Consider the following 18,845-nt stretch of genomic DNA (forward strand, 5'->3'; position numbering starts at 1 on the left):
CAGAAAAGCTTGTGTTTCCTTTTTGTTAGTTTGTTGGTATGTTGAAACTGTGTGAACAATTTCCCTTGCATTTCTGTGTGTATTGCTTTAGCACAGTTTGGGTGTGATCAGTTAGTTAAAATGGCTACAGGAGCTGAAGTTAGAACAAAGGTGGATTCTTGCCAGATGCCAAGGAGGAGTTTTGGCAGGTGAATAAAGTTTTCTCGTCTCCTATGACCACCTGTTGTGATCCAATTAGCAGTGGACAGCAAAGTATGTTTTCCTTATGCATCCAATGTAGTGTGAACAAGAACTGAGTGTCATGAGCACTATATAAACTGTCTTTCTTCTAATAAAGCAGACATTTTGCCGACCATAATGGTCTGTGAGTGATCTGTCTATACCCCTCCATCGATATTAGTTGGTGGAACCATAGCTATGATCTTGTTGATGACTTCTGTTGGAATCTGATGATGTCTTGCCATTTCACCCCTAAGAATTGAATCTCTTTGGCAGGTCCCTTGACCTTACTCTTTTTGATGGCAAAACTGGCTTTGAGAAGAATCCAGATAATTTCCTTTCCTTTTTCAAAAACTTCCTCTGCTATGTCCCCGCATACAATAATGTCATCAATATATTGTATGTGTTCTGGAGCCTCACCCTTCTCTAGTGTAGCCTGAATCAGTACATGGGAGATGGTGGGACTGTGTTTCCACCCCTGGGGCATTCAGTTCCAGGTGTACTTCACGCCCCTCCATGTAAAAGTAAACTGCGACCTGCACTCTGCTGCTAATGGGATGGAGAACGCATTTGCAATATCAGTGGTGGCGTACCACTTTGCTGCCTTGGACTCCAGTTCGTATTGGAGTTCCAACACGTGTGGCACAGTGGCACTCAATGGTGGGGTGACTTCATTCAAGCCAGGATAGTCCACAGTCAGTGTCCATCCTCCATCAGATTTACGTACAGGCCAGATGGGGCTATTGAAGGGTGAGTGGGTCTTGCTGACCACCTGTGGCTGTTTACTTTGGCTGAACGCCAGATGTCCACCAAGACAGATGGAGAGACAAAAAGAAAAAAAAAACGTGAAAAACCCGGGCTTACCAAGGAAGTAAGTTTATATTTACATGGAGGAAAGAAAAAAAAAAGAAGAGACTAATAATGCTACAAACACATAGGCAAAGGGAACTAACAGTAAAAAAAAATTCTACCTCCCCCATGGACCAGCATCTCGGACAGATGTAGCTGCCTACAGGGCCATCCTGGAAGAAGAAGAAGGGCCGAGTTAACTTTCCCTCCCCTTTTATAGCCGGGCTGACTTAATATGGTATGGAATATCCTGTTCCTCCTGGGAAAAGGAAGTGTTATTTAACTACACAAACCCACTACAATCTCCACCCCTTATTCCATATCATTTTACATCACACCCATATCCACATTATTCGCCTACAACCCGCGCTTATATAAGTCTTGTCTTCTATGGTGGTCTCGTCATTAAGCACCAGCATCAGTTTAGTTCGGGTCTTCCTCATCTGGTGACTTTTCCTGTAACATACAACTCAGAATACAAATTAGTTTTTTCCCAAGGTTAAATCTCCTTGAAGCACACACTGGGTTTCCTCATCTTCTCTCATTATCCACCAAGTGTATCTGGGTCCTTGAGCAAAATAATCCCATGAATGGGCTTGCTTTTGCTCGAGGGAGGGTTAACCCAAACTGCTTTACCTAACATACCTCTCAAGTGAATTACTGGGACTTCATCTCCACCCACAGTGTGAAGGGGCTCTGTTTGGGCAGGGTCAGCTCCATCTACGGAGCCTCTAGTGTTGACCAGCCAAGTAGCCTTTGCTAGGTGCTGATCTCAATTTTTGAAAGTCCCCCCATCCAATGCCTTCAGAGTAGTTTTCAACAAAATGTTCCATTGCTCAACTTTTCCAGCGGCTGGTGCATGATATGGGATATGATATACCCATTCAATGCCATGTTCCCTTGCCCAAGTAGTAACTAAACTGTTTTTGAAATGAGTCCCATTGTCTGACTCAATGAGCTCTGGGGTGCCATGTTGCCACAGTACTTGCTTTTCAAGACCCAGATGGTATTTTGTCTGGGAGGAATCTTCATCCGTGTTAAATTTTTGGAGTCAGACTTGCAATTTCAGTGTGGGGCTCCTGCAAGTAGGGGACAGCCATTTCCCACAAGAAAAAAAAACCATTACTGTCATGGTCTAAGGGGCTGTAGTGGGTTTCTGTGGCTGGGTTTTGGCAGCGGGGGGAGTACAGGAGTGGCTTCTGTTAGAAGCTGCTAGAAGCTTCCTCCTCCAGTGGCGCCAGTGCCAGCCAGCTCCAGGATGGACTTCCTGCCTCTGGCCAAGACCAAGTCAATGAAGAGCAATAGTAAGGTCTCTGTGATAACATATTTAAGAACAGAAGGTTGTTGAGCAGAAAGAATTCCAGCCAGGGAAGAGCAGAGTGAGAACATGGGAACAACAACATAGACACCAAGGTCAGTGCAGAAGAAGGGGGAGGAGGTACTCCAGGCACCAGAGCTGAGGCCCCTGCAGCCCATGGTGAAGACCATGATGGAGCAGGCTGTCCCCCTGCAGCCCATGGAGGACCATCAGGGTGCAGAGACCCACCTGCAACCCATGGAGAAGCCCATGCTGGAGCAGGTGGATGCATGAAGGAAGCTGTGACCCTGTGGGAGGCCCAAGATGGAGCAGGGTCCTGCCAGAGACCTGCAGCCCGTGGAGAGGGAAGCCCACGCCGGAGCAGGTTTTTCCCGGGTAGGACTTGTGGCCCCTCTGGGGGACCCACATTGGTACAGCTCATTCATGAAGGACTGCATCCCATGGAGGAGTGACCCAGGTGACAGCAGTTTGGGAAGAACTGCTGCCCGAGGGATGGACTCACACCGGAGAGGTCCATCAAGGACTGTATCACATGGGAGGGACCCCACGGGAGGAGGGGAAGGACTCCTCTCTCTGAGCAATGGCAGAAACAACAATTGACCCTAACCTGCATTCTCCGTCCCCCTGCACTTCTGGGGGGGAGGAGGGAGAACATGGAAGGAAGGAGGGGTGGGGGGAAGGTGTTTTTAAGACTGTTTTATTTCTCACTCTTTGGCTCTTATCCTGTTAGTAATAAATGTAAGTACTATCCCCACTTTGAATCTGTTTTGCCCATGAGGATAATCAGTAAGTGACCTCTCCCAGCTCTTATCTCTGCTCATGAATCCTTAGCTGGTTTTTTTCCCCTCTCCTCTGTCCAGTTGCAGAGGGAGAGTGAGAGAGTGGCTTTAGTGGGTACCTGGTATTCGTCCAGGGTCAACCCGCTACAGGGGCAGGGGGTGGACCACACATGCAGCAATAGCTTTCTGTCCTGGCACCTTCTGTCTGGGAGAAATGTTCGTCCATGTTCAGTCTTAGATGTCAGAGTAGCAATTTTAGCACAGGGCTCCTGCAAGTGAATGACACCCCTTTCCCCCAGGAAAGAATGTTCTTAGTCTCAGGGTCTATGGTGCGGGTGGTAGACCACCCGCTGCACTCCACAGGCTGCAAGACCTCTCTGTCCTGGCATATTTTTTCTGGGAAGGAATCTTCGTCCATGTTCAATTTTGGGACTCGGACTGGCAATTTTGGAACAGGGCTCCTGCAAATGAACAACAGCCCTTTCCTCCAGAAAAAAAAGCCTGTAGCCTCAGGGTATAAGGTGCAGATGCTTGACCAAACAGAGAACTGCACGGGCATCAAGACCTTTCTGTCCTGCCCCTTTTTTCTGTAAGGAATATTCATCCGTGTTCAATTTTGGGAGTCCAACAGGCAATTTTGGCGCAGGGTTCCTGCCAACATATGACAGCCCAAGGAAAAGCCCTTAGCCTTGTGGTCTCACGTGCAGGTGGTGGTGGACCACCCACAGTACTCCACAGGCAGCAAGACCTTTCTGTCCTAGGATTTTTTGTCTGGGAGGAATCTTCATTCGTATTCACTTTTGGAGTTGAGCTGCCAGTATCCACGCAGGACTCCTACAGGCAAAGGACAGTCCTTTCGCCGAAGAAAGAAAGCACACTGGGCCAATCAGAAAACTGCACAGGCAGCAAGAACTTTCTGTCCTGGCACATTTTTTCTGTGAGGAATCTTTGTCCGTGTTCAATTTTTGGAGTCCAATGGGCAATTTTGGCACCGGGCTCCTGCAAGCGGATAACAGCCCTTTCCCCCAGCACAGAATGTCCTTACCCTTGGAGTCTCAGGTACAGGTGGTGGACCACCCACAGCACTGCACGGGCAGCAAGACCATTCTGTCCTGGTCCCTTTTGCCTGGGAGGAATCTTCGTCTGTATTCAATTTTGTGAGTCAGACCGGCAATTTCAGGACAGGGCTCCTGCAAGTGAAGGACAGTTCTTTCTCCCTGGAAAGAAAGTCTGTAGCCTTTGGGTCTCATGTGCAGGTTGTGGTGATGCCAAAAACAGCATAAAATGACTGCTTAGAGACAGTTTTAAGTCTTTAAGCAGAAAAGGTATTTATTTCGAGCAACGTTGGAGAACTAGCCAGCTCGCGCTGCACAAACTAGCTCTGAAGTTCTCAGTGAAAAGTCAGGTAATTTATACAATTTTGGTGAGGGATTACAATATTTTACATGAATATTTATTACAATTACATCATCTAGTTATAATATTCATATCAGGCGGGGTTCAGGTGGAGCTTGAGACGGAGTCATCCTTTTGGGTAAATTCGGCCTCATGGACGTTTTCTTGTTCTTCATGAACTTTTCAACTTTTCCTGACTACGTGCGGAAGTCTTACTTAAAACCCCTTTACTCAGCTCTCCAACCCCCCCGAATGTCCATTTTATCTAATTTATGACTACTAGGTTAACCTTTTTGTTATATTTCAATAGGATAGAGCATACCAAGGACAAACAGGCCTCTCAGAGCCTGATACCTTCTCTCCCTTAATTAATCTCATAACACATGTTTTCTGTCTCTGTCATTACAACCTAAATGCAGCATTCCTCAAAGTGGTATCTATGAGCCTCTTCTCGGAGCAGGATTTTAGCCTCTAAAAATCCTTGCTCTGTTTCAGTGGGTGACTAAGAACACCCCACAGGAAGCAAGAGCTTGCTCTCCTTTCTGTCCTGGCATATTATCTCTGGGAGGAATCTTCATCCGTATTCAATTTTGGGAGTCGGACTGCCAATTTCAGTGCAGAGCTCCTGCAAACAAATGACAGCCCTTTCTCTCAGGAAATAAAGCCTGTAGCCTTTGGGCATAAGGTCCAGGTGGGGGGTCGCCCTGGGCACTCCATGGGCAGGAAGAGCTTTCTGTTCTGGCACCTTTTTTCTGGGAGGAATCTTCATCAGTATTCAATTTTTCGAGTCAGACGGGCTATGGTGGTGCAAGGCTCCTGGAAGGGAATGACAGCCCTTCCCCTAGGAAAGAAAGACTGTAGCCATTGGTTCTCAGATGCAGTTGGTGGACCACTCAGAAAACTGCAAAGGCAGCAGGAGCTTGCTGTCCTGGCACCTTTTGTCTTTGTCCCTATTCAATTTTGGGAGTTGGAGCGGCAAATTTGGCGTAGGATCCCTGCAAGTGAATGACAACCCTTTCCCCAAGGAAAGAAAGCCATTACCCTCAGGGTCTCAGGTGCAGGTGGGGGACCACCCACAGCACTCAATGTGCTGAAAGATCTTTCTGGCCTGACATCTTTTCTCTGGGAGGAATCTTCATCTCTATTCAATTTTGGGGGTCGGACTGCCAATTTTCACACAGGGCTCCTGCAAGCAGATGACAGCCCAGGTAAGAATGTCCTTACCCTCAGTCTCAGGTGTGGGTGGTGGACCACTCACAGCACTCCATGGGCAGCAAGACCTTTCTCTCTTCGCACCTTTTGTCTGTGAGGAATATTTGTCCGTATACAATTTTAGGAGTCCAACGGGTGATCTCGGCACAAGGCTCCTGCAAGCAAATGACAGCCCTTCCAGCAGGAAAGAAAGTCTGTAGCCTTTGGGTCTCTGATGCAGAGAGTGAGCCACTCAGAATACTGCTCAGGCAGCAAGAGATTTCTGTCCTGGCACGTTTTGTCTCTGAGGAATCTTTGACCCTATTCAATTTAGGCTTTCGGACCGGCAACTTCAGTGTTGTACTCCTGCAGATGAATGACAGCCCTTTCCCCCAGGAATGAAATGGCTTACCCTTGGGGTCTAAGGTGCAGGTGGTGGACCACCCACAGCACTCAATGTGCAGTAAGATATTTCTCTCCTGGCATCTTTTGTCTGGGACGAATCTTCATCCATGTTCAATTTTGGGAGTCATACCAGCTATCTTGGCACAGGACTTCTACAAGTGAAGGACAGCCATTTCCCCCAGGAAAGAAAGCTGGTAGCCTTTGGGTCTCATGTGCAGGCGGTGGGCCACTCAGAACACTGTGCAGACAGAAAGATCTTTCTGTCCTGGCACTATTTTCTGGGAGAAGTCTTCATCTGTATTAAATTTTGGGAGTAGGACCGGCAATTTTGACGTATGACACTTGCAAGTGAAGGACAGCCCTTTCCCCCAGGAAAAAAAATCCTTAGACTAGATGTTTGAGGGTCATGTAGTGGGCCACTGTGGGCAGTCCAGCTGCAGCAAGAGCTTTTTGTCCTGGCAGCTTTTGTCTGGGAGGATTTTTCGCCTGTGTCCAATTTTTTGAGTTGGACTCATAATTTTGGCACAGGGCTCCTGCAAGTGAATGACAGCCCTTTCGCAGATGTAAGAAAGCCCTTACTCTCATAGTCTAAGGTGCAAGTTGGTGGACTACAAATACCTCTCAATGTGCAGCAAGATCTTTCTGTCCTGGCACATTTTGTCTGGGAGGAGTCTTCGTCCGTGTTCAGTTTTGGGAGTTGGACTAACAATATTGGCACAGGGCTCCACTAAGCAAACAGCAGCCTTTTCCCCCAGGACAGAATGCCCTTAGCCTCGAGGTCTCAGGTGCGGTTGGTGGATCACCCACAGCACTCCACGGACAGCCAGACCATTCTGTCCTGACATATATTCTCTAGGAGGAATCTTTGTCCATGTTCAATTTTGGGTGTCAGACTGGCTATCTCAGCACAGGACTCCTGGAAGTGATCGACAGCCCTGTCCCCCTTGAAAGAAACCATGTAACCTTTGGGTCTCAGGTGCAGGTGGTGGGACACCCTGGGCACTGCACAGACAGCAAGAGCTTTCTGTCCTGGCACCTTTTGTCTGGGAGGAATCGAAGTCCATGTTCATTTTGGAGAGTTTGACTGGCAGACTCCTGTAATCGAAGAACAGCCCTTTCCCCAAAGTAAGAAAGCCCTCACCCTTGGGGTCTAAGTGCAGGGTGTGGGACATACAAGGCACTAAATGTTCAGCAAGATATTTCTGTCCTGGAATCTTTTGTCTGGCAGGATCCTTCATCTGTATTCAATTTTGGGAGTCGGGCTGCCAAATTCAGCACAGGGGTCCTGTGAGGGGACGACAGCCTTTTCCCCAGGTTAGAAAGCCCTCACCCTTGAGATCTCATGTGCTGCTGGTGGACCACCCTCATCACTCAATGTGTAGCAAGAACTTTCTCTTCTGGCATCTTAAGCCTGAGATGAATCTTTGTCCATATTCAATTTTGGTAGTCGGATGATAAATTAAGACATAGGGCTCCTGCAAGTGAAGGACAGACCTTTCCCCTAAGAAAGAAAGCCTGTAGGTTTTGGGTCTCAGATGCAGGTGGTGGGTCACTAAGAGCACTGCACAGGCACCAAGAGCTTTCTGTCCTGGCACCATTTTTCTGGGAGGATTCTTCATCCTTGTTCAATTTAGGGGGTCAGACCGGCAATCTCAGCGCAAGTGTCCTGTAAGTGAAAGACAGCCCTTTCCCCCAGGAAAAAACCCCCTTATCCTAGGGGTCTCAGGTACAGGGGGTGGGCTGCCCAGGGCACTCAATGTGCAGGAAGACCTTTCTGTCCTTGCACCTTTAGTCTGGGAGGAATCTTTGTCAGTATTCAATTTTGGGAGTCAGACTGCCATTTTAGGCGTAGGACTGCCGCAATTCAAGGACAGCCCTTTCCCCCAGGAAAGAAAGCCCTTAGCCTAGGTGTGTCAGGTGCAGGGAGTGGGCCACCCTGGGCCCTCCATGGGCAACAAGAGCTTTCTGTGATGGTACCTTTTGTCTGGGAGGAATCTTAGTCCATGTTCAATTTTAGGAGTTGGACTCACAACCTCAGCGCAGGGCTCCTGTAAGTGAAGGAGAGCCCTTTCCCCCAGGAAAGAAAGCCTGTAGGCTTTGGGTGGCAGTTGCAGGTGCTGGACCACGATGGTCACTCCATGGGCAGAAGAGCTTTCTGTCCTGGCACCTTTTGTCTGAGGGGAATCATCATCCATATTGAATTTTGGCAGTAGGATGACAAATTTCAGAGTAGGGCTCCTCAAACCGAATGACAGCCCTTTCCCCCAGGTAAGAAAGCCCTTAGCCTCAGGGTCTCATGCAGGTGGTGGAACAACCTCAGCACTCAAAGTGCAGAAAGATCTTTCTCTCATGGAACCTTTAGTCTGGGATGAATCTTCATCCGTATTCAATTTTGGAAGTAGTACTGGCTATCTCAGAGTAGGACTCCTGCAAGCGAATGACAACCCTTTCCCCCAGGAAAGAAAGACCTTAGCCTTTAGGTCTCAGTTGCAGGTAGTGGCCACTCAGGAAACTGCACTGACCCCAAGACCTTTCTTGTTCTGGCAGCTTTTGTCTATAAGTAATCTTCATCTGAATTCAATTTTAGATGTTGGACCAGCAATTTCAGCATATGACTCCCGCAAGTTAAGGAGAGCCCTTTCCCCCAGGAAAGAAAGCCTGTAGCCTTTGGGTCTCATATGCAGGTGGTGGGGCACTCAGAACACTGCACAGGAAGCAATATCTGTCTGTCCTGGCACCTTTTTTCTGGGAGGAATCTTTGTCTGTATTCAATATTGGGAGTCTGACTGCCAATTTAAGCACAGCGCTCATCAAAGCAGACAACAGCCCTTTCCCCCAGGAAAGAAAGCCCATAGCCTCAGTGTCTCAGGTGCAGGCAGTGAGCTACCCTGGGCCCTCCATGGGGAGCAAGAACTTTCTGTGATGGCACCTTTTGTCTGGGAGGAATCTTCATCCATATTCAATTTTGGCAGTCGTACCTGCTACTCCGATGTAAGGCTCCTGCAAGCGAACGACAGCCCTTTCCTCCAGGAAAGAAAGCCTGTAGCCCTTGGGTATAAGGTGCAGATGGTGGGCCACCCTAGGCACTCTATGGGCAGGAAGACCATTATGTCCTGTAAACTTTTGTCTGAGAGGAATCTTAGTCTGTGTTCAATTTTGGGAGTCCAACTTGCAATTTCGACATAGGGCTCCTGCAAGTGAACGAGAGCCCTTTCCCCTAGGAAAGAAAGGCATTACCCTCTGGGTCTTAGGTGCCATCAGTGGACCACACAAACAACTCAGTGTGCAGCAAGAGCTTTCTATTCTGTCACCTTTTGTCTTGGAGGAATCTACATGGTTGTGCTGGTTTAAGATTTAACTGGCAGGGGAAATGAACTCAACTCAAAGGAGAGATTATAAGTCAGAATAACAATTTATTAAAATAATACAGTAAGTACAATCATACAAACAAACAATTGGTCTTAACCCACAAACCCCAAATGTATAACCCAGCACCCTGGGGCATGAACAAAGTGGTGTTCCTTGGACCCCCCCTTGAGTCCAAAGTAAAGGGAGAGGGGAAAAACCTGCTGGTGGGAGAGCTGTTGCAGTCTGGTTGAGAGCGATGAGCTGCAGTCTTCCTCTGGATCCCACGAGTGGTAGTAAAGTTCTGAAAGTCCAGGTTTATATATTCTCCAGTTCAGGCAGGAGTGGTCAATCCTTCCCTCAGAGCGGGGAATTCCATAAAAGGGTATGAGGATGCTCAGAGAGGGGAATTCCATAAAAGGGTATGAGGACAGGAACATCCCCCCCCACAGGCAGGCCCCCCCCCGACAACAGTTTCTGGGAAATGGCATGGAAGGCTATAGAATACAGTTTTGGGCTATACCCATCCAGTGATGAATCGGTCCCAGCTGTCCTAACTAGGACAATGGTGTTCAATTTTGGCAGTCAGACTGGCAATTTCAACACACTCTGCAAGCGAACTACAGTCCTTTCCCCCAGGAAAGGATGTCCTTAGTCTTAGGGTCTCTGGTGTGGGTGGTGGACCAGCTACTTCACTCAAGAGGCAGAAAGACCTCTCTGTCCTGGCACATTTTGTCTGGGAGGAATCTTTGTCCGTATTCAATTTTAGGAGTCATACCTGTTATCTTGGTGCAGGGCTCCTGCAAGCAAACAACAGCCCTTTCCCCCAGGAAAGAAAGCCTGTAGCCTTTGGGGGAAAGATGCAGGTGGTGGGCCACCCAGGGCACTCAGTCTGCAGGAAGATCTTTCTGTCCTGGCATCTTTTGTCTGGGAGGAATCTTTGTCCGTATTCAATACTGGGAATTGGACCACCAATTTCAGCACAGGGCTCCTGCAAGCAAACAACAGCCCTTTCCCCCAGGAAAGAAAGCCTGTAGCCTTTGGGTCTCAGGTGCAGGTAGTGGGCCACCCTGGGCAGTAAATGGACATAAAGAGCTTTCTGTTCTGGCACCTTTTATCTAGGAGGAATCTTCGTCAGTATTCAATTTCGGGAGTTGTACCTACTATCCCCAGGGAAAAAACCCTTACCCTTGGGGTCTCATCTGCAGGGGATGGGAAACCCGGGGCACTCAATGTACACTAAGAGCTTTGTCTCCTGGCACCTTTTGTCTGGGAGGAATCTTCGTCTTTGTTCAGTTTGGGGAGTTCTACTGGCAATCTCCTGGAAGTGAACAATAGCCCTTTCCCCCCAAAAAAAAGTTTGTTGCCTCAGAGTATTAGGTGCAGATGGTGAGCCAATCAGAGCACTCCACGGGCAGCAAGACCTTTCTGTCCATGCACCTTTTGTCTGGGAGGAATCTTTATCCATTTTCAGTTTTGGGAGTCGACTTGCCAATTTCAGCACTTGGTCCCTGAAAGCAAACAACAGCCCTGTCCCCCAGGTAAGAAAGATGTTACCCTTGGGTTCTCATGTGCAAGAAGTGGGACACCCACAGCACTCAGTTTGCAGCATGACCCTTCTGTCCAGGAACTTTTAGTCTGGGAGGGAATCTTCATCCATATTCAGTTTTGGGAGTTGTACTGGCGATCTTGGCACAGGGATCCTGGAAGCAAACGGCAGCCCTTTCCCCCAAGAAAGAAATCCTGTAGCCTTCAGTTTTCAGATTGTTATAAGTTTACTTGTTCTAAAAAAACCAAGGGGGAATTTTTTTTCTTTCCTTTGCATCAAAGATGTTGAATGAGGGAGGGGGAGGGTGTTTGCCTAGGGTGATTGACACACACAAAGGAACTAGCTAGCAGATCCACATTCCAGGTTGATAGCCCTCCAAAGACTGAGGGGGGAGGAGGTGATGAGTTTTTCTTCCTCTCCTCGGGGAAACAGCAGGCACTTCACTTTTGCCCTGACTCAGGGAGGGTGTGTGTGTGGAAAGGCTCTGAGTTCGCTTTGTTTTCAGCCGGGTCATCTGCTTCTGGTCCCGGTTCTCCTGCTCCCTGTTCTGCCCCCAGCCCGGACTTGCTCAGATTTCCTTCTGCGAAGGAACCTTTGGGGGAGTCCCGGCTGGAGCCAGCTGCTGACAGCGTGAGTTTGCGAGAAGAACCCCTCTTTCCCTCTTTTCCCCTTCCCCTTCTCAGTGGTGGGGGGAGATCTCCATTTCAGCTTCTCCTGACCACCAGAGCCCCCACGCATCCCCTGCCGACCACCACAGAGCAACTGCAGGCTCTGCTCCTCCAGTGATCCAACAGCGCCCCCTGCTGATCATGGTTTGAATTGCGCCAAAAGGTGGAAAGTACTGAACCATTTCCTTTTTGAAGGGGACTTCTGGGTACCGGATTATTGTTTGTTTATTTTTGTGTTATTTTGTTGTTCTGCCAATACACATATATCCTTCAATAAAGGGCTGGGTTTTTTTTTTCTTTCTCCATACTTCCTCAATTGGAGGTTCTTAATTTCGGATTTACAATTGCTTAGAGGGAGGAGTTTGGTCTTCCTCATAACTCATCCTCCTTAGCAAAACACTTCAGTCTCATTAAACTGAGAAACAGATGAAGGTGGGGGGCCACTCAGACCACTGCACAGGCACCAAGAGCTTTCTATCCTGGCACCTTTAGTTTTGGATGAATCTTCATCCATATTCAGTTTTCGGAGTCAGATGACGTGTTACGGCATACGGCTCCTGCAAGTGAAGGACAGCGCTATCCCCCAGGAAAGAAAGCCTGTATCATCTGGATCTCAGATGCAGGTGGTGGGCCACTCAGAGCACTGCACAGGCAGCAAGTTTTCTGTTCTGGAACTTTTTGTCTGGGAGGAATCTTTGTCACTGTTCAATTTGGGGAGTCGAACCAGCAATCTCAGCGTGAGGCTCCTGCAAGCCGATGACAGCCCTTTCTATCAGGTAAGAAAACCCTTACCCTCGGTGTCTCAGGGGGAGAGGGTGAGAAACCCAGGGCACTCAATGTGCAGCAAGAGCTTTCTGTCCCGGCACCTTTTGTCTGGGTGGAATTATTGTCCAAATTCAATTTTGGGAGTCAGATCGGAAGTTTCGGTGGAGGGGTCCTGCAAGAGAACAAGAGCCCTTTCTTCCAGGAAAGAAAGCCTGTAGCCTTTGGGTGTAGAGGTGCAGGTGGTGGGCAACCCCAGGCACTCAGTGTGCAGATCTTTATGTCCTGGATCCTTTAGTCTGGGAGAAATCTTCGTCTGTATTCAATTTTGGGAGTTGTACCAGATATCTCAGCACAGGACTCCTACAATTGAAGGACAGCATTTTCAGCCAGGAAAGAAAGTTTGTAACCTTTGGGTCTCAGGTGGAGGTGGTGTGCCACTCAGAGCACTGCACAGGCACCACAAGCTTTCTGTCCTGGCATGTTTTTTCTGGGAGGAATCTTCTGTGTTCAATTTCGGGAGTCGAATCGACTATTACAGTGCAAGGCTCCTGGAAGGGAATGAAAACCCATTCCCTCATGTAAGAAAGCCTTTCCCCCAGGTAAGAAAGCCTCTAGCCTTTGGGTCTCAGGTGAAGGCTGTGGGAAATCCACAGCACTCAGTGTTCAGCAAGACCTTTCCTTCCTTGCATCTTTTGTCTGGGAGGAATCTTCGTCCGTATTCGATTTTGTGAGTCGGACGGCCCTTACCCTTGGAGTCTCAGGTGTCGGTGGTAGTCCACCCAAAGCACTCAATGTGCAGCAAGATCTTTCTGTCTTGGAACCTTTAGTCTGGAAGGAATCCTTGTCCATTTTCAGTTTTTGGAGTTGGACCAGCAAATTCAGTCAAGGACTCCTGGAAGCAAAGGACAGCTCTTTCCCAGAAGAAAGAAAGCCTGTAGCCTTTGGGTCTTAGGTGCAGGTTGTGGGTCACGCAGAACACCACAGAGGCAGCAAGACTTTTCTGTCCTGCTTCTTTTGTCTTGGAGGAATCTTGGTCTGTATTCAATTTTGAGAGTCATACCGGCTATCATATCACGGTTTAGGGCTCTTGCAATCAAATGACAGCCCTTTTCCCCAGGAAAGAAAGCCTGTAGCCTTTGGGTGTCAGGTGCAGGTGGTGATTCACCCTGGGCACTCCATGAGCTTGAAGAGCTCTCTGTCCTGGCACATTTTTTCTGGGAGGAATCTTCATCCATGTTTAATTTTGGGAGTTGGACTGGCAATTTCATCACAGGGCCCCTGCAAGAGAACTACAGCCCTTTCCCCCAGGAAAGAATGTCCTTTGTCTCAGGGTCTATGGTGTGGGTGGTGGACCACCCACTGCACTGCACAGGCAGCCAGAGCTTTCTGTCCTGGAACCTTTTGTCTGGGAGGAATCTTCGTCCGTGTTCAATTTGGGGAGTCAGGCCAGCAATGGCCACGCAAGTGTCCTGTAAGCAAACGACAGCCCTTTCCATCAGGTAAGAAAGACCTTACCCTTGGGGTCGCAGGTGCAGGGGGTGAATGACCCACAGCACTATACGGTGTTGCAACCTGCCCCAGAAAGTTGAGGGTAACTATTACAATCTGCTAAAATGTTGCAGAAAGAACTTCAAATTCGAATATTCCCCTGAGTAAAATTAAAACTCACGCAAAGTTATCTGTTGATACTGAAACCTGATATTTTTATTAGTTGCAAGAGATGCAAAGAGAAAGAATAAGAAAAAATTGGAAAAAGCTACAATTACTTCTAGAAGCATAGGAAAGATACCACAAAACTACCTTTCTGCTGAGCTTGGGGGGGGGAAGGAGCAGTTTCTGCCTTTTTTTTTTCTCTGTCTCTGCTGCTTTTCGATGTTATCTCTTAGCTGCAGTGGGGGGTTTTAGCAGCTTAGTTCTCTGGAATTGGTGCCATGGAATGTTGATGCTAAAAAATACCTCAGGAGCAGTTAATTAGGGGTGAGATAAGGAAAGGGTTTAATTGTGCCAAGGCAATAGATGTTACAAGATGCACACGCAGCTGTGCCCAAGATGTTACATTTTATAATATTATCTGCCCAATCCCAAGTGTGTCCACCCCGTAGCCTTTGCTCTGGACTACCCCGGGTCCACCCCCTTAGAATTGAGTCTGGGGTGCATTTCGGGACCACCTCTTCATCATCTTCACCATCTTCAGAGCACAAAGGGTACATAGTCACCTAGTTCTTTACTCTGTTGTTATTCAGGCCTAGATATGGGTGTTCTCTAAACAGCATAGGCCTTGCCTTGACAAGAGACTAAACATTGCCACTGAATTCAGGGGTAGATTTGATATGGGGAGCATAGAATGGGGTAAGAGGGTTAAGGAATGTGTAAACTACTTGTAGTACAGGGAAAGGGAATGAGGGCTGCTGCTTTTAAAATCTACTTCTACTACTTATAGAACTTACAAAAATTAGAAAAATAAAAAACTAATAGGGGCTTAAGGCATCAGAATGCAGCCAGGATATGTGGCTTCTCCACTCACACTGGGCAGTGTCCTAGGTTGTGCAAGGTCCCGATTCAGCAACACCTTTCAGCCATCAGAAATATGATAAGACTAGAAGGATAAGATATAACTCATGCATGTGGTACGGTGGGTATCAGTTCTTTCCAGACCGGCAGAGTTTCAGTCTCTGGTTGCAGGCAGGCAGCATGCAGTGGTGGAGAAAGTAGGGAGGGAGAGAGGGGGGAGAGATGTTTGGTTACTGTAACCAGTTCTCTCTCCCTTTCCTCTCCCTGATTTTCCAAAATTGTTCCTCAGCTTTTATAGTGTTTACAGGAGGTTGTACCGGGTTTCTTGGCACGTAGCCCTATTCAGATGTTTGAAGAGATATGATAACCATAAACAATAGCAGGATCTTTTGGCAGGAAAACTCCAGCATGAAGTTCTGGTGAGAGCTTCTGGCAGAAAGCTGACAGAGAATTTTTGGTAGGAAGTTTTGACAGGCAGAAACAATGGGGAAACATTATTTTTGGCATTTCTATATTATCTGGTTGTTACAGTCCACCCCGATGATTCATCATTGTTTCTTGGCACATTGAGGTAGTTTTCTTCAGTGGCAGTAATATGAATATAGTGAACGGAGGGAGAGAAGGAAACAAACAAGCGGTTTATCATGCATTTAACTAGGCCAATGCCAATAATTAGGAACATAATTCCAATGACAATTGCTATTCCAATTTGTGCTATCCATTTTCCCCATCTGGTGAGTCCAAAAGACTCTAGAATGTTAGTAACCCATAATCCATAGAACCCTTCTTGTTGTTGTATTGCATAAAATAATTTTTAGTAGGGTTATTTATTTTTCTCATTGTTGTTCATGCCTCCTCAATGGAGATCAAAGCATTATAAATTGTTACACAGCATTCAGTTTCTGATAAATTTAACATTCCACATATACCTTGTTCTTTTAACAGTAACGTATCTAATGCTAATCTATTTTGCAAAGTCATTTTAGTAGTTTGCTGGACTTGAGTGTTTAATTCTCCAAATGCATGTTGTGTCCAATTACTTAAAACACTTAATTGCCAGGTAATATCTTCTAACAGAAATTGGTGTCTTTTTAAGATGACAAACGGGGTAAAGAAACTTCCAAGGAAAAGGGATGCTTTTTGTCCGGTGGTATACTAATCTGGAAAATCAGTTCTTTTAATTGCCCATTCTGGTCTTTGTGTTGCTTTTGAAGAGGGAATAACATTGCAATGCTGATGTTCTTTAGACACTTTAGTGAAAGTAAAGACACCTCTGGGTCAAAGAAAGGCAATTCCAGGTCCACACCAAAGTCCAGCATGCTGCTCTAATGACAAATGTGAATAAAACTTACCATCAGAGCACTCCGAAGCCATTCCCAGAGGGACTATATATTTTGCAGTTTTACAATTGATTTTGTCTGCATGATCTTTAGTTTAGTATTTATTGGGGTACTGTGGTGGTTTGAACCACCACAAAAGTTCAAAATCCAATTTCCAGGCTTCCCCCACCCCTTCCCACAATTTTACTTTCAGGCAAACATACCTCTGTAGGGGGAAAGGGAAGATATATACATTTATTCTACACAAATAAATATTGTACAAGCTAAAAGCAACTATATATATACAATATTACACACGTCTATCATTCTTCTAAGCCTCTCCCTTAATTCAGTCCAGGAGGAGCCCTTAGGCTGATAGGTAAGCAGTCTTTCTGTCATGGGAGTGTTCAGAGAAAAAGGTTTTCTCTGATTCACTCCCCCCACTAACGTCCAGCTGTTTACTGAAGTCCTTTCTTCCTTACTAAGTCCAAGAAAATAGCTTGAGTCCGTGCTCTCTTGGTTCTGTGCCAATCTCTGTTGTGTGATTCTCTCTCTCTCTCCCTCGGTTCCGTAGCTGCTGTAGTTCAGCTCAGCTCATCACGTGCACCTGTTTCAGGAATCCATTTTTCCTCAATCAGTTTTTGGCTGTCCCCCGTTTAAATCACTGCAGCGGCAACTCCTGAGCCCTTTGGCCTGTCTCCAATTTTGCTTGGAATTCTTCCAACTCTGCAACAAGTCACAGCTGCTTCTCCAAGCTCCGAGCATATTTGCCTGTCCCCTGGCTTGGCTCCAGTACTGAGCATGCCTGCTAGGGGAGTAAATATTTGCAACTCCCCTGGTTGGCCTCCGAATCCGCTCCAACTGCCTTTACAGTGGAGGGGAAGAACCGGCAAGGAAACCGCCCCAGCCCTAGTCGAATTAAGGCTGAGGAGGCCTGGGGGCCCCCTTGGTTCAGGAGCGTCCCAGTCACCCCTCATATCTCCGATCCTCTCTTACACACACCACTCCGACACACCAGCAGACATTCTCTCAGCCAACAACTTCCGGCGGTTGTGTATATCTGATTTTTCACAGGAGCGAACAAAATGAGCAATGATTGGTCCTTCAGGGGAGACTACCCTGGGACCCAATCACCTCTAGGCCCCCCGGCTCCCGGGGGGGCAATTTCAAACCAAGACAGGTACCATGGATTGAGTAGTGGATATAGGGAACTCTGCATCAATTAAGAAGATATTTGTAGGTAGAGTTACAGGATTCATCCTGGTTTCTCCAGCCTTTAGAAGGGTATCTCCAACAAATATACATGTGTAGAGGATTGGTTAGAAATGCGAGGACATATGAACATGGCTAAGGCTATGGATGAGCTGCTAAAGTATAAGACGCAGTCTGACTAGGCCCATGAGAAAGTCTGAGATAGCAGGGCCGTGAGAAAGCAGCAGCGTCCTTGGGTATTCTAAATTGAGCTGAAGAACAGGAGCTAGGCATTACCAAAACAGAGACACTTAACGAGCCACCTGTGTAAACAATGAAAGACAGTTAAGATGATATCACCACCTAACTGAGCACCAATAATGAGCCTAATTTCTGTAATATTCATGAACCTATTATAGAGTGTATATTAAGCTGTTGTCAATCTACAATAAACGAAGTTCCTGGATTCTCACATTGAGGTGTCTAGAGCTTTCCGTCGCGACATACATGTCCATTATTAATGTTTGAATTCTAAGCAAAAACCATGTTTCTGGAGGATCTTCAGGTCCTTCTTTGCATGTTATAACCTTTGAGCAATTGAATAAAGGACCATCTTCTACCTGAGGCATGGTAAATCTGGGTTCTGTAAATTTGGATTTAAAAAATGCTTGTGCAGACCATGCCCACATTAAGTTTTTCCGGTCAATTGGAGTTATATTTGTTACATTAGGAAGTTGTACACACCAGGAAGGACTAAAAACTGTGGCATATTTACTTTCGTATACATCTGGTGAGTATAATGGGTCAAAGAGTGGATCCCATGTGTAAATAAGGCAGGGTTGTCTAGCATTATATTCCTCAAAGGTTATCATTCCAGGTTTAAATTCACCTCTACTTGATGTAATAGATGGGTGAGGGGATTCAATTTGAGATAAGATGGTTACATTTACCTTTGGATGTATTGTTTTACAATATTTGGTGCGTGACATCCAGTCCTGAGTCATATTAGGAGGTGGGGTGTAAGTTTGGTAAAGGTCATGCACTATAGGAATACCTTTCCAGAGTATTTGGGCTCCATTGGTCTTGTTGGTCCACTTTTCAGGTAGGGGTAATGGAGCTGTCACACTAGCCACGTTAAAAACAAAAGATAAATCCAAAGGTATCATAAAAAATTGCAATCCTTGTTCAGCAGACTCGGGTAAAGTTACACATATACCCTGATTGGTATGATTCCATATTTTTGCAAACCCTTTGACTAGTTCCCAGGCAAGGTTCCTTTGATTTTCATTTTTAACAGCCTGTTCTGCTGAACACATGTACAAGGGAAATAGACCATACAAA

General features: G+C 46.8%; 1 long non-coding RNA gene across 1 annotated transcript in view; it reads left to right on the top strand.

Annotated features, from left to right (window-relative positions):
• Positions 1-17,976, top strand: part of LOC135404394 (uncharacterized) — a 149,795-nt gene extending 131,819 nt beyond the window's left edge. Inside the window, exon 3 of the long non-coding RNA XR_010425656.1 lies at positions 17,753-17,976. This is a non-coding gene — a long non-coding RNA (uncharacterized LOC135404394). The remainder of the gene's footprint in view (positions 1-17,752) is intronic.
• The last annotated feature ends 869 nt before the right edge of the window (positions 17,977-18,845 follow it).

The sequence above is a fragment of the Pseudopipra pipra genome, chromosome W (assembly GCF_036250125.1).
Source record: "Pseudopipra pipra isolate bDixPip1 chromosome W, bDixPip1.hap1, whole genome shotgun sequence".
Classification (NCBI taxonomy): domain Eukaryota; kingdom Metazoa; phylum Chordata; class Aves; order Passeriformes; family Pipridae; genus Pseudopipra; species Pseudopipra pipra.